The 16,382-nt window shown below is 45.5% G+C and overlaps 1 protein-coding gene across 1 annotated transcript in view; it reads right to left on the minus strand.

Moving 5' to 3' along the window:
- Positions 1–16,382, minus strand: part of LOC140409398 (collagen alpha-1(XXV) chain-like) — a 595,770-nt gene that overhangs the window by 23,602 nt on the left and 555,786 nt on the right. The gene's annotated exons all lie outside the window — the stretch shown is intronic.

The following is a 16,382-nucleotide window of genomic DNA, read 5'->3' on the forward strand; positions in this document are numbered from 1 at the left end:
ATTCAAAAGACTTATCCCGATTTTGTGCTGGGCCACTGCAAAATACTCTTTTTATTTCCTTTTCCAGTAAGGCTTGTGGCGCACTTCTAGTTGGGAAAGTGCTGGCACATCCTACACATTGGCTTTAGTAAACTAGTTACTGCTCAAAAAATAGTCCAGCTTATAGATGCAGATCTTTGAATTACCCCAGTGATTTGACAGGCTGTCACAAAGGATAGAACTACCGGCTCCCCAGGGTCTGTATTAATCAACATCAATGAGAGCTTGCACAACGAAGTGTGTGTAAAATATTGTAAACTCAGGAATGCACATGATGTGTTGTTGAATCTCGACAGTGCAGGACACAGAGGGGCAATATTGAGCAGAGCAAGTATGTTATGCATGTCCAGTTCAATTTCTCTTCCAAATGCGCACTATGTCAGAATACAAGAAAAGGCCAATCTGTCCTTGAAACTTTATCCCTCATGTATATGAATGGATCCATCACAGGAACTGCAGCCCCTTAAATTGCTGTCTCTACTATCTTCTTGATAATTCTTCTGAACATTTGTCACTCTTTGAGTTAAGGTCACCTGATTTAAAAAAAAAGTTTTTCTCAATTTAAATTACGACCACTGATTTTTCTTTACAATTGTACTTTTAAAATATTATTTTGAGTTTACCTTGGCTATTACTGTTTATTTTAATTGCCGAATAAGGGGCATGATGCTGAAACGTTTTGTCTTGCTCTCATCAGGGCAAATGCAAGAATGCCAAATTTCAAATGATCGCAACAATTTAACTACAGGAGATAACGGTGCTGATCAGGTGGCAAATCGACTCTGATTGGCCAAGGAATTGCCATGGAGGAAGCAAAGGGGAACTACAGACTCCCCATCCCAGGCATTTCAATAAAGGCACAAGGCTTGTACATGTTCCTTTTATTTGCAGAGAATGGTTCCTTGAGGAACAACGTATGTCGCTTCTCGTAAGCCATGTTATGAACTCAAATGATTATCTTAAATTGGCTGTTAGTGTAGCTATTAACGCACTCAGGATTGCTAAGAAAACCCAGTCATGGAATCACATCTAACAGTAGAAAGACTTTGGGAGGATTTCAGGTGTGGCACGCTCTCGGGATTCTCCATTTCACCGGTTGGTCAATGGGGTTTCCCATTGTGGGGCAGCCCCACGCTGTCGGGAAACCCCTGGGCTGCCGGCAAAATGGAGAATCCCTACAGTGGAGAATTCGCCCATTGTGTTTTGGATTTTGTAAGTGCAGGCTGATTGAGTACGGTCTGAACTCTGCCTATTATGAATAACCAAGGAACATGGGGCAAAATTCTCCTACCCGCCCCGCCACATTTCTGCTCCGACCGGCCGGCGGGAGTCTCCGTAACACCGGCCGGTCAATGGGGTTTCCCATTGTGGAGCAGCCCCACGCCGTCGGGAAACCCCTGGGCGCCGGCAAAACGGAGACTCCCGCCGGCGGAGAATGACGCCCCTGATGTTTGATTCAATTAGTCAGTCACTGGGACATAAGACATACATACTTGGCATTGCACTGGCACTGAAATTCAGAGACAACATTGTTCAATCATGTGATAGGCAGAATGTCTTTTTAGACTGTGAGCCTCATCCTGTTAGTGGAAAATACCACTCACGTAGCCACTGCATCGTAGCAGTTTGAAAAGGCTTCTTTAAACTGTTGTTCAAATTTTGAGAAACTTTGCCTTGCCAGGGTAATTGGATGTAGGAGGGGTGCTTTCCAGGTCAGAAAGTGGCAGCCTTTGGCCAATTTGCAAGTTTACGTGACACACAGCAAACAATTATCTGATCACGATAGCCAATGTCCTGCAGGATAGCTTTGATACGCTCTATTTCTATGTCAAGCATTCAAGGTGAGCAAAAGGCTAGGGCCCTATTTACAAGATTGCTGATGAGGCCAATCTTATAGTGCATGAAGCTCTATGAATCCGAGTGTGCATATTGGTGTGTGAAGGTAGGCTTATTGTAGACACTAGTGGGATATCCATTAGCAGGTTTCTCAACTAGCACATCGTGGAAAGGGGAAACTCCAGAATGCCCCATCTCGAAAGTGAATTTGAGTGCAGGCCATGGAGTGAGTGGTCGCTTATTTGGTAGCTCCCGCTCATGGTTGACCTTTGGGACCTTTCTCCTTGATTTTCGGTGGATTTGAGTGACAAAACAGGAGACTGGTGAGGTAGAGGAGAAGGATTCCCCACCACTATTTGTATACGTGGGCCAGAAGTGATCTGAAAAGGAGAGATTGTTGGTCGAGGACGGGAGTGGTGTCTGCAGCACAGGAGAATATGGCGGAGGGTCAGGGACCAAAATTGCTGGCCTAGTGGTCAGCGGAGAAAAAAGAAAGGAATGCCTGGATCCGATGAAGACTGGGATTGACCGTGTGGAGCAGAGATTGGAAGCCCAGGGCCAGGCGATCCAGAAGGTGGAAGAGGCGGTTACTGAGCACGATGAGCAACGTGAGTGATGGAGGCAGAGATGGGGGCTGATGAAGGACAACTAGAAGAGGCTGCATGAGAAAATGGAGGATTTGGAGAACAGATCGCGCAGGCAGAATCTGAGGATTGTTGGCCTCCCGGAGGGCAGCGAGGGATCGGACACAGGGACAAATGTGGTGCGTTTGCTCTAGAAGCTGCTGGGGGAATATGTGCGTTTGCTCCATTCTTGGAGGTGGACAGAGCGCACAGAGTGCTGATGAGGAAGCCGCTGAGGAATGAGCTGCTGAGGATGATGGTACGAATGCACCGGTTCCTGGACAAGGAACAGATCTTGAGGTGGGCCAGGCAGACGAGGAGCTACATATGGGAAGGCGACGAGCTGCGTATTTACCAGGACGTGGGTGCGGAACTGGCCAAAAGAAGGGCGAGTTTCAACAAGGTGGAATCAGCCCTCTTTACGAAGGGGTGAAGTTCGGCATGCTGTACCCAGCGTGTTTGTGGGTCACTTATCAGGACCAGGAACCTTATTTTGGATCGCCAGATGAGGCGATGAACCTTGTTAAGGACAAGGAACTGGCAGGTGAAGGAGGACATTGAACTTGGGGGCAAGTAGTTGTGCTCTTGATATGTTGCTAAATTTCTTTTCTCTTCGGCTTCTGTATGTATTGTTTTGGGCCGTTGCTCAGTTTTGTGTGTGGGTTAACTTTGTGGGGGATGTGGTTGGAATTTTCTTCTTTGTGTTTTTTGGGAATTGGGATTGATCTGCTGACAGGGGAGGGACTGGCGCTTGGAGACAAATTGCTGTTCTCGCCGGCCCGGTATCCACAAACCCGGTCGTGGTGGCGGCTATGGTGGGAGCAACGATGTGGGCTCCAATTTGCGGCAATCACCGATTTGTGCCAGGGAGGTTGGATGGGGGGTTTCGGAGGTGGCAGAGAGCAGGTATTGAGAGGATGGGGGATCTGTTTATCAATGGGAGCTTTCCTTGTTTGCAGGATTTGGAGGAGGGGTTTGAATTGCCGGGTGGGAATGAGTTTCGCTATCTGCAGATGAGAGACTTTGCACAAAGGCAGGTTTCGTCCTTTTCGCTTCTACCGCTACAGGGAATACAGGGAAAGGTAGTTTCAAAAATGGGGGTGGGGGAGGGGAAGGTGTCGGAAATTTAGAAAGAGCTTATGGAGTGGGAGGGAACACAGATAGGGGAAGTGAAGCGCAAATGGGAAGATGAGCTGGGTAAGGAGCTAGAGGCAGGTCTGTGGGAGGATGCTCTGAGTGGAATCAACTCGTCTGATACAATGCAAGGTAGTTCACTGGGCACACATGACAATGGCCCGGATGAGCATGTGTTTTGGGGTAGGGGACAGGTGTGTGAGGTGTGCAGGAGGGCCCGCAAATCATGTCCACATGTTTTGGGATTGTCCGAAGCTTAGAGGATTCTGATAGGGATTTGCCGATGTCATGTCTACGGTGCTAAAAACGAGTCCTAAGGTGGCGATCTTTGGAGTGTCGGAAGACCCGGGAGTCCAGGGGGCGAGAGAGGCTGACATTTTGGCCTTTGCCTCCTTGGAAGCCCGGAGACGGACATTGCTAGCGGAGAGGGATTCGGGGCACCCAAAATCGGGGGTATGGGTTAGCGGCATGGCTGGGTTTCTCAGGTTTGAGAAAATGAAGTTCGCCCTAAGAGGATCAATGTTAGGGTTCTTCTGGAAGTGGCAGCCGTTTATCGACTTCTTCGGGGAAAACGAAACTGTTAGCAGAAACAATAAGGTGGCGAGGGGGAGTTAGTACAGTTTAGTTTAGGCGGGATCAGTGAGAGGAGATGGAGGGACTGGGGAATTGTGTGTGCAAGCCATGTTGGCTGGGTATGGTTGTTGGTTGGAAGGTGTTACGTACTGAATTATGTTTACATTTTTATTTGAATCTTATGTTGTTATAAAACCATAAATGCCTTAATAAAATATTTGTTAAAAAGCAAATCTATGTATCAGAAATATGCACAGGGTAAGAGGTTAGGGCTCATTCCATAAAAAATTGCTTCTCATGAAAATGTTAACAAGTGTTGGGCTTAGAGGGAATCTCATAGTGCCACCATGCATTTGTGGATATATAGTATCATTAAATTGAATTTGATTGCCCAAGTTGCTAAGTTCGTAAGTTCAGTGAATCCAGATTAAGAAAATGGTGGCACGTCGATATTGCCCTGACACAGCGGTGTGGCACAAATGTTGATGGCTTCCTTCAGCGGTACATCGTTAATGTACTTACCATGTTGAACAAGCATATAGACAAGATGTTGCGATCAATATGCAGGTCATGTATAGTATTTGCAAAAGTGTAGAAATCCTTCACTGTATATTTGGAGAACTCACTGGCTGTAGTAATTCACTCAACCATGTGGCCAATTCACTCTGTACAGGACCAGTCGTTGATGAGAAAGGGCGGAATGGGACATCATTTTTGTTTGTCTTTGGCTGCCCATACATGTGTGGCCATAAGGACGGATTTATCACATAATTTTGCAAGGCATTTTGTTGCTCTATCACAAGTGTAAAGAATGTTTTTGTAGCTTGTTAGTGAGCAAGGCTTTGTGGGCATGGTTGGTGGCAAATTCAATCGATACAAATTTGGACCGATCATTAAGAACAACGTGTGTTTCATCAACTTAATCGCACTTGTTCAGTGCTTACTTAATGCTTACTCAGGCTTGCAAATATGTGTGTCTGGGGTGATCCTGAGACTTCGCAAGGTCACCAGACATTTGCGTTGCATGTGTAAATTGGACAAGTCATCAGGTATTGCGTAATTCCTTTCAATTTATCAACTACCTCTTTCACAGTGACTTCAGAGCATTTGGAACTTTGAAAACAACGCAAGACTTGGATAGTAGATTACGAGCATACGAATTAGGTGCAGGATTAGGCCACTCAACCCTTCGAACCTGCTCCGCCATTCAATAAAATCATGGCTTATCCGATTGTAACCTCAACTCCAAATTCCTGCCTACCCCCAATAACCTTTCACTCCCTTGTTTATCAAGCATCTATCTACCTCTGTCTGGAAAATATTCAAAGACTCTGCTTTTGAGGAAGAGAGTTCCAGAGACACGCCACCCTCTGAGGGGAAAAGAAAATTTGTTATCTCTCCCCTAAATGGCTGACCCCTTAAAGTTAAACAGCAGCCCTTATTACTGGACTCTCCTGCAAGAAGAAACATTGGTGGAATGTTATGGCATAGTAGGGGTGGGGCCGTAAAATGTGGTGAACCTTTCAAAACTCCATTGACTTCAAAGGGAACGGAAGATCCTGTCGGCGAGATAGACCATAAAATTCCAGCCTTCCTCTCCATATCAAACCTTCAACATGCCTCATGATGTTTCAATCAAGTGCCTCTTACTCTTCTAAGCTCCAGTGGAGACAGATCGAGCCTGTCCTTTCCTCAGAAGACAACCCGCTCAATCCAGATATTTGTTTAGTAAACCTTCTCTGAACTGCTTCCACGCATTTACATCCTTCCTTAAATAAGACCAATACTGTACACAGTACTCCAGGTGCGGTCACAACAATGCCCCATATAACTGAAGCATAAACTCTCCACTTTCATATTCAATTCCCCTTACAATAAATTATAACATTCTATTAGCTTTCCTAATTACTTGCGATACCTGCATACGAACCTTGTAATTCATGCCCCAAGACACACAGATCCTTCAGCATCTCAGAGCTCTGCAATCTCTCACCATTTAGATACTCTGCTTCTATAATTTTCCTGCTAAAATAGACAATTTCCCACTTTCCCACTCCATTATACTCCATTTGCCATATCTTTGCCCACTCACTTAACCTATCGCTATCCCTAGGCAGCCTCCTTATGCCCTCTTCACAGCTTTCTATCCTACCTATCTTGGTGTCATCAGCAAATTTAGCATCATCCCTTCAATCCCTTCATCCAAATCATTCATATAAACCGTAAAGAGTTGAGGCCCCAGCACACTACTCGTTACATCTTGCCAACCAGAAAAAGACCCACTTAAGCCTCCCCTCTGTTTCCTGCTAGCCAGCCATTCTTCTATCCATGCCAATATGTTACCCCCTCCACCATGAGCTTTTATTTTTCACAATAACCTTTGATGATACGATTCTCAAAGCTAGTGACTATCTCCAGAAATGTTTATTTAATAAACGAACACTCTTGGCAGTCAAATATTTGTTTGCCAAAGTTCTGGTGAAGTTCCTTGGGATATTTTGCCATATCAAAGGTGCTTTACAAAAACAAGTTGTTGCTATATCAAGTGAAGTGAAAACTCCCCAGTTGTGGTTGTGATCCGCATGTATTTTTCATTCAAAAATTCTTAGATTAAAATAAACTGTCGACTATAAATAGTGGGAATTTAGCTTTTCCTTTAACGTGAAAAATTTGCTTTGGGCTTCATATCTGCTTTGTTATGGTAGAATTTAATTATCTTTTCTCACAAATTCCATTATTTTATAAAGTACAGCTGACTTTAAAGTAAGGGAAGCAAAGAGACACAAGTTTAATTATAGAGCAAGCAACCCGCATTATTATTTTAATGAAACTGCAGGAGGGTAATAACTGACTAGTTATGGAGAAGATGAGGTTTCTCGTAAATGTGCTTCAGCAAATGTTTCTGCTGATGACATGGCTTTACTTCCTTTGTGCTTCAATGTAGAAACATGGGCCTGCAATAATCAGCCCTCTGATGCTGTCAGTGTTTCTATATAGGAAACTAACTAAGAACAGTTTGAGTTGTTCAAAATACAAGCTGAGCAGGAGCTGGCCTACGTTCAAGGGCCAAGAACTCCATGCTATTCCCACTGAACAGGTTCATAATTTATTTTAACAACATGGGTGTCAATCTTCATTTGAGCCCAGGGCTTCATTAGCCAAGTGTGTCAGGAATTTGGGTACCTGCTCGACTTGTGACTTCTCAAATTTCGGTCCATTATTTGCTCATAACTCATCTTAAAGACACAAATTAAAGACATCAACCTAAAATTCTTTCCATCCGCAGCATAACTGTGGGTGGGGTAAGGGGCAGTACACAAGTTGTAATGCAGTTTTGCTGGAACCCTGTTTTGTGGCGTGAAACAGTGGAAGAATTAGTGTTGACCAAAAGCAGAGTCAAAGTGATATGTTTTAAGGAAGTCTTTTAAGGTAGGTTCCTCATTTAATAGGTCTCTGTGGAGGGGGTTCTTTTTATTTAATGGGGTTTCCGGGAGGGGCAAGGTTAGAACATAAGAATTAGGAACAGGAGTAGGCTATCTGGCCCCTCGAGCCTGCTCCGCCATTCAATTAAATCATGGCTGATCTTTGTGGACTCAGCTCCACTCTCGGGCCTGTACACCATATCCCCGAATCCCTTTATTCTTTAGAAAGGCATCTATCTTTTTCTTAAAAACGTTTAAAGAAGGAGCCTCAACTGCTTCACTGGGCAAGGAATTCCAGAGATTCACAACCCTTTGGGTCAAGAAGTTCCTCCTACACTCCGTCCTAAATCTACCTCCCCTTATTTTGAGGCTATGCCCCCTAGTTCTGCTTTCCCCGACCAGTGGAAACAACCTGCCCGCATCTATCCTATCTATTCCCTTCATAATTTTATATGTCTCAATAAGATCCCCCCGCATCCTTCTAAACTCCAATGAGTACAGTCCCAGTCTACTCAACCTCTCATCATAATCTAATCCCCTCAACTCTGGGATCAACCTAGTGAATCTCCTCTGCACTCCCTCCAGTGCCAATATGTCCTTTCTCAGGTAAGGAGACCAAAACTGAACACAATACTCCAGATGCGGCCTCACCAACACCTTATACAATTGCAGCATAACCTCTCTAGTCTTGAACTCCATCCCTTTAGCAATGAAAGACAAAACTCGATTAGCCTTCTTAATCACCTGTTGCACCTGCACACCAACTTTTTGCGACTCGTGCACCAGCACACCCAGGTCCCTCTGCACAGCAGCATGTTTTAACATCTTACCGTTTAAATAATAATCCATTCTGCTGTTATTCCTCCCAAAATGGATAGCCTCACACTTGGCAACACTGAATTCCATCTGCCAGATCCTAGCCCATTCACCTAACCTATCCAAATCCTTCTGCAGACTTCCGGTATCCTCTGCACTTTTTGCTTTACCGCTCATCTTAGTGTCGTCTGCAAACTTTGACACATTGCACTTGGTCCCCAACTCCAAATCGTCTATGTAAATTGTGAACAACTGCAGGCCCAACACTGATCCTTGAGGGACCCCACTAGTTACAGGTTGCCAACCAGAGAAACACCCATTTAGCCCCACTCTCTGCTTTCTGTTAGTTAACCAATCCTCTACCCATGCTACGACTTTACCCTCAATGCCATGCATCTTTAGTTTATGCAGCAACCTTTTGTGTGGCACCTTGTCAAAAGCTTTCTGGAAATCCAGATATACCACATCCATTGGCTTCCCGTTATCTACTGCACTGGTAACGGCCTCAAAAAATTCTACCACATTAGTCAGACACGACCTACCCTTTGTGAACCCATGCTGCATCTGCCCAATGGGACAATTTCCCTCCAGGTGCCCCGCTATTTCCTCCTTAATGATAGATTCCAGCATTTTCCCTACAACCGAAGTTAAACTAACCGGCCTATAATTATCCGCTTTCTGCCGACCTCCTTTTTTAAACAGTGGTGTCACGTTTGCTACTTTCCAATCCTCTGGGACCAGGTTGTTTCGTTATTTAGAGGGTTTCTGCGGGGTTGAGTCATTCCCATACTGGGGTGGGGAGGGGGTGGGTGGAGGAGCAAACCCAGAAAGTCTGGGGGAAGGGGGCAGAATTACACTGCCGGGGTGGGGGTGGGAGGTGAATTGCCATGCGGGGTGGCCAACCGTGGGATCTCGCTATCGGGCCGCCCGCTCAACATGGCATCCCAATAGCGGGATTCCTTTTTGTATTATTCATTTCTTGCCAAAAACTCCATCCTCTTGCATCCATTTGCATTCTCTTCTCTGACCGATAACTCACAAAGAATGAGAGGTTCGCTTGAAGCTGCCCTCCCAGACATATCTCGTATTCATCCTTCAAGCACCCTCAATCTCTTAGCCATGCTTTTGGCACCTCCACACACAACTTCCCTTCACAGTTGAATGATTTTGAAGTGGTCAGCGAGAAATTGACAGCACTTAACTCCATTTGAAGTGGTCCAGAGATGTCAATCAAAGCTTGATGTTTATAAACATTGCTGTTAGAGCACTTAAGAGTTAGTCAACCGTGAAGAAAGATGAATGGAACAATGCTGACAGCTGTGTATGTGGAAGCTGTCAATCACAGCCTCGTAAAATCAATTTCAAAGGGAAATGAATGAGTGGCTTGCAGATGAGGTGGTTTAAACATATCTGACTGGTTTTCTCTTTCCAGAAATTGACAGGTGGTGCTTCCTGTGTCTGAGCCAACATGTGTATTCGCCAGATAAATGATAAACTGTAATTTTTTCACTGCTTCTGATTGGACTGCTCTCTAGTTTCTTGACAGGGGTCTCTCTTTTTGGGGGGGGGGGGGTGCTTCCTGACTGAGGTCCCTTTTCTGGGGCTTTGTGGGGGTTTCTTTATTTAAGGGGTCTCTGGGGTGGGCTTCCTTATTTAGGGGGTCTCTGGTGGGGGCGGTAGGGCGTATAGTGTGGTGGGATGGGTGGGCAGGTCTTGCATTGTGTATGGGGGAGGGTGGCACTCAGATGGACTCTGGGGGCAACTCCCTTCAAGAGTTATCCCCTTGGCCCACCGCGACATCCACCGGGTCAGGGCCCCAATTGTCAAGACCAGTGGTAATTCTCGACTACGTGATTCCTGGCCCAGAGGACCGGAGAATCATGCGGGCCCAGAGGATATGGTGCTCAGCCCATTAATTAGATGCAAATAGGTCTTAATGACCCATTTGCATCCTCCTGCTGGCTTGGGAGTGGAGGGTGGGGGGGTGGGGGTCGGGGGGCGTGAACCTTGTTCCCGCCACTAGTGGGGGCAGAGCATCCGAAAGACGCCGATCACATTTTCCTTCACAACGCTGAATTCTCCACCTTGTCGATAATTCCGCTACCGGCAGCAGAGAAATTTGCTCATCATTTCTTGATGAACAACTGGGGAATATTCAGCCTAATTCACACCTTGATGAAATCTATGAACATAGAACATAGAACATAGAAAAATACAGCACAGAACAGGCCCTTCAGCCCACGATGTGCCGAACCTTTGTCCTAGATTAATCATAGATTATCATTGCATTTACAGTGCCGAAGGAGGCCATTCGGCCCATTGAGTCTGTGCCGGCTCTTGGAAAGAGCACCCTACCCAAAGTCAACACCTCCACCCAACACTAAGGGCAATTTTGGACACTAAGGGCAATTTATCATGGCCAATCCACCTAACCTGCACATCTTTGGACTGTGGGAGGAAACCGGAGCACCCGGAGGAAACCCACGCAGACACGGGGAGGACGTGCAGACTCCGCACAGACAATGACCCAAGCCGGAATCGAACCTGGGACCATGGAGCTGTGAAGCAATTGCGCTATCCACAATGCTACCGTGCTGCCCTTAAGAACAAATAAATCTACACTATATCATTTTACCGTAATCCATGAACCTATCCAATAGCTGCTTGAAGGTCCCTAATGTTTCCGACTCAACTACTTCCACAGGCAGTGCATTCCATGCCCCCACTACTCTCTGGGTAAAGAACCTACCTCTGACATTCCCCCCTATATCTTCCACCATTCACCTTAAATTTATGTCCCCTTGTAATGGTTTGTTCCACCCGGGGGGAAAGTCTCTGACTGTCTACTCTATCTATTCCCCTGATCATCTTATAAACCTCTATCAAGTCACCCCTCATCCTTCTCCGTTCTAATGAGAAAAGGCCTAGCACCCTCAACCTTTCCTCGTAAGACCTACTCTCCATTCCAGGCAACATCCTGGTAAATCTCCTTTGCACCTTTTCCAAAGCTTCCACATCCTTCCTAAAATGAGGCGACCAGAACTGTACACAGTACTCCAAATGTGGCCTTACCAAAGTTTTGTACAGCTGCATCATCACCTCACGGCTCTTAAATTCAATCCCTCTGTTAATGAACGCCAGCACACCATAGCCCTTCTTCACAGCTCTATCCACTTGAGTGGCAACTTTCAAAGATGTATGAACATAGACCCCAAGATCTCTCTGCTCCTCCACATTGCCAAGAACTCTACCGTTAACCCTGTATTCCGCATTCATATTTGTCCTTCCAAAATGGACAACCTCACACTTTTCAGGGTTAAACTCCATCTGCCACTTCTCAGCCCAGCTCTGCATCCTATCTTTGTCTCTTTGCAGCCGACAACAGCCCTCCTCACTATCCACAACTCCACCAATCTTCGTATTGTCTGCAAATTTACTGACCCACCCTTCAACTCCCTCATCCAAGTCATTAATGAAAATCACAAAGAGCAGAGGACCCAGAACTGATCCCTGCGGTACGCCACTGGTAACTGCGATCCAGGCTGAATATTTGCCATCCACCACCACTTTCTCTGACTTCTATCGGTTAGCCAGTTCGTTATCCAACTGGCCAAATTTCCCACTATCCCATGCCTCCTTACTTTCTGCAGAAGCCTAGCATGGGGAACCTTATCAAATGCCTTACTAAAATCCAGGTACACTACATCCACTGCTTTACCTTCATCCACATGCTTGGTCACCTCCTCAAAGAATTCAATAAGACTTGTAAGGCAAGACCTACCCCTCACAAATCCGTCCTGACTATCCCTAATCAAGCAGTGTCTTTCCAGATGCTCAGAAATCCTATCCTTCAGTACACTTTCCATGACTTTGCCTACCACCGAAGTAAGACTAACTGGCCTGTAATTCCCAGGGTTATCCCGAGTCCCTTTTTTGAACAGGGGCACGACATTCGCCACTCTCCAATCCCCTGGTACCACCCCTGTTGACAGTGAGGACGAAAAGATCATTGCCAACGGCTCTGCAATTTCATCTCTTGCTTCCCATAGAATCCTTGGATATATCCTGTCAGGCCCGGGGGACTTGTCTATCCTCAAGTTTTTCAAAATGCCCAACACATCTTCCTTCCTAACAACTACTTCCTCGAGCTTATCAGTCTGTTTCACACAGTCCTCTCCAACAATATGGCCCCTCTCATTTGTAAATACAGAAGAAAAGTATTCGTTCAAGACCTCTCCCATCTCTTCAGTCTCAATATACAATCTCCCGCTACTGTCCTTGATCGGACCTACCCTCGCTCTAGTCATTCTCATATTTCTCACATATGTGTAAAAGGCCTTGGGGTTTTCCTTGATCCTACCCACCAAAGATTGTTCATGCCCTCTCTTAGATCTCCTAATCCCTTTCTTCAGTTCCCTCCTGGCTATCTTGTATCCCTCCAACGCCCTGTCTGAACCTTGTTTCCTCAGCCTTACATAAGTCTCCTTTTTCCTCTTAACAAGACATTCAACCTCTCTTGTCAACCATGGTTCCCTCACTCGACCATCTCTTCCCTGCCTGACAGGGACATACATATCAAGGACACGTAGTACCTGTTCCCTGAACAAGTTCCACATTTCACTTGTGTCCTTCCCTGACAGCCTATGTTCCCAACTTATGCACTTCAATTCTTGTCTGACAACATCGTATTTACCCTTCCCCCAATTGTAAACCTTGCCCTGTTGCACGCACCTATCCCTCTCCATTACTAAAGTGAAAGTCACAGACTTGTGGTCACTATCTCCAAAATGCTCCCCCACTAACAAATCTATCACTTGCCCTGGTTCATTACCAAGTACTAAATCCAATATTGCCCCTCCTCTGGTCGGACAATCTACATACTGTGTTAGAAAAGCTTCCTGGACACACTGCACAAACACCACCCCATCCAAACTATTTGATCTAAAGAGTTTCCACTCAATGTTTGGGAAGTTAAAGTCACCCATGACTACTACCCTGTGACTTCTGCACCTTTCCAAAATCTGTTTCCCAATCTGTTCCTCCACATCTCTGCTACTATTGGGGGGCCTATAGAAAACTCCTAACAAGGTGACTGCTCCTTTCCTATTTCTGACTTCAACCCATACTACCTCAGTAGGCTGATACTCCTCGAACTGTCTTTCTGCAGCTGTTATACTATCTCTAATCAACAATGCCACCCCCCACCTCTTTTACCACCCTCCATAATCTTATTGAAACATCTATAACCAGGGACCTCCAACAACCATTTCTGCCCCTCTTCTATCCACGTTTCCGTGATGGCCACCACATCGTAGCCCCAAGTACTGATCCATGCCTTAAGTTCACCCACCTTATTCCTGATGCTTCTTGCGTTGAAGTATACACACTTTAACCCGTCTCCGTGCCTGCAAGTACTCTCCTTTGTCAGTGTTCCCTTCCCCACTGCCTCATTACACGCTTTGGCGTCCTGAATATCGGCTACCTTAGTTGCTGGACTACAAATCCGGTTCCCATTCCCCTACCAAATTAGTTTAAACCCTCCCGAAGAGTACTAGAAAATCTCCCTCCCAGGATATTGGTGCCTCTCTGGTTCAGATGCAACCCGTCCTGCTTGTACAGGTCCCACCTTCCCCAGAATGCGCTCCAATTATCCAAATACCTGAAGCCCTCCCTCCTACACCATTCCTGCAGCCACGTGTTCAGCTGCACTCTCTCCCTATTCCTAGCCTCGCTATCACGTGGCACCGGCAACAAACCAGAGATGACAACTCTGTCTGTCCTGGCTTTTAACTTCCAGCCTAACTCCCTAAACTCATTTATTACCTCCACACCCCTTTTCCTACCTACATTGTTGGTACCAATGTGCAGCACGACTTCTGGCTGCTCCCCCTCCCCCTTAAGGATCCTGAAGAGACGATCCGAGACATCCCTGGCCCTGGCACCCGGGAGGCAACATACCTTCCGGGAGTCTCGCTCGCGACCACAGTATCTCCTATCTATTCCCCTAACCATTCAATCTCCTACAACTATTGCTTTTCTATTCTCCCCCTTCCCTTCTGAGCCCCAGAGCCAGACTCAGTGCCAGAGACCTGGTCGCTAGGGCCTTCCCCCGGTAGGTCATCCCCCCCAACAGCATCCAAAATGATATACTTGTTTTGAAGGGGAACGGCCACAAGGGATCCCTGCACTGTCTGCCTGTTTTTTTTTTCCCCTTCCTGTAACGCAGCTATTCTTGTCCTGTACCTTGGGTATGGTTACCTCCCTGTAACTCTTCTCTATCACCCCCTCTGCCTCCCGGATGATCCGAAGTTCATCCAGCTTCAGCTCCAGTTCCCTAACACGGTCTTTGAGGAGCTGGAGTTGGGTGCACTTCCCGCAGGTATAGTCAGCGGGGACACCAGTGGTATCTCTCACCACCCACATCCTACAGGATGAGCTTGCAACTGGCCTAGCCTCCATCCCCTCTTACCTTACAGAATATAGCTGCCCTGTGGACCAACTGGATCTCCGCCCTCCGACTCTGCTCCCAGTCAGCTGCACTCTCTGTAAACTCCTGGCTCTCTTCTCACTCTTTGCGGAAATGTAGGAAACAAAATGAAAGGAGCACCTTACTCCCTCCTCACCTAACTCCCTCAGTCACCAAACTCTCACTATAGCACACAAATGCATCAAATTCAGCACTCAGTGAGTCAGATAAAACAAAGGTCGTTGTAGAATGGAGGGTGATGGAAGAAAATGTCAGGAAGTTCCACCTTGTCAATCAACTTTTAATGAAAATGTAGAAATGTGCAGCTTTCAGGTGTGTGATTTGTGAGATTGGGATATTGCCAGCAGCAATGAAAAGCTAACAATCAATCAGAAGTCACCGATAATAACGAATAGTTGATGCTTATCAAGCACCTGGGAAACCCTTGTCCATAATAAATGTCAGCAAGTTCGATAAACCAGCTGTGGGCTAGACACTTGTAGATATGATTTACAAGTGCACCCTCCAAGTGATGTCTAAGGTAGAACTTGCTTTGATTTGTGAATCTCTAACACCCTCTGAGTTGGTCTCTCTGTTTTCTTTTAAAATGATTTCTTTTCTTATTTTGCTAGCAGTCTTCAATCCTTCTTCTGTGTAAGGAATAATGCTATCTCTCGATAGCCAACCATATGTTATTCTTGGTGAGCAAACAAAGGAATTTCGACTCCATGGAGCAAAGTGAGAGAAAACCTATGAAAACCTTGGGATATTTGAGGATATTCAAGATTTCCAAAACGGCACAGTTTGGATGAAGGAGATTTCTATGTCTAGCTGTAATGTAGCATGTCAGTCCTTCAATTTGCAAAAAACAAAACAAAGACTTGATTATTTTGTTTAATACGGAAGAAGCACTTCAATTAGAACGAACAAGTGACCTCCTAAATGGCATTTTGCCAAAACTGACACGTATAAATGATTTTGAGTACAGGGGTAAAGTGATTTACAAAGTTGGAAAACAACCTTATGAGAAACCATTTTTGTTGAACCAACTCTTGAAAAAAATATTCCAAGTAATATTAGTAACTGGGGCTGATTTTTAAAAAATCATTGACAAACTCACATTTGCATGTTCGTTGTAATATTCGTCCTCCAATATTTTTATACCTGGCTTTCTTGCACTACTTAATATCCATTTATCTAATAAACACATTTTGAAACTCTTTGCCTTTTACTTTGAACACTTGAAAAATTCACAGGTGGGTTTTGTTAAGATCTTTTCCCCTCATTAGCTTAATCTGCCTTAAACGTTCAGCATTCTAAATAGAAAAAGCAAAGGTTTAATGCCAAGGATTACAGCTGTCTTACTCAATGCATTAACAATTCCAGATTGGCGCAGCAAAAACAATTCCAGTACACTATGTCACGCTGGGATGCTGCTTTTACATCACTACAGAATAAACCTAGTATTTATGA

Source organism: Scyliorhinus torazame, chromosome 3, assembly GCF_047496885.1.
Source record: "Scyliorhinus torazame isolate Kashiwa2021f chromosome 3, sScyTor2.1, whole genome shotgun sequence".
Taxonomy (NCBI): domain Eukaryota; kingdom Metazoa; phylum Chordata; class Chondrichthyes; order Carcharhiniformes; family Scyliorhinidae; genus Scyliorhinus; species Scyliorhinus torazame.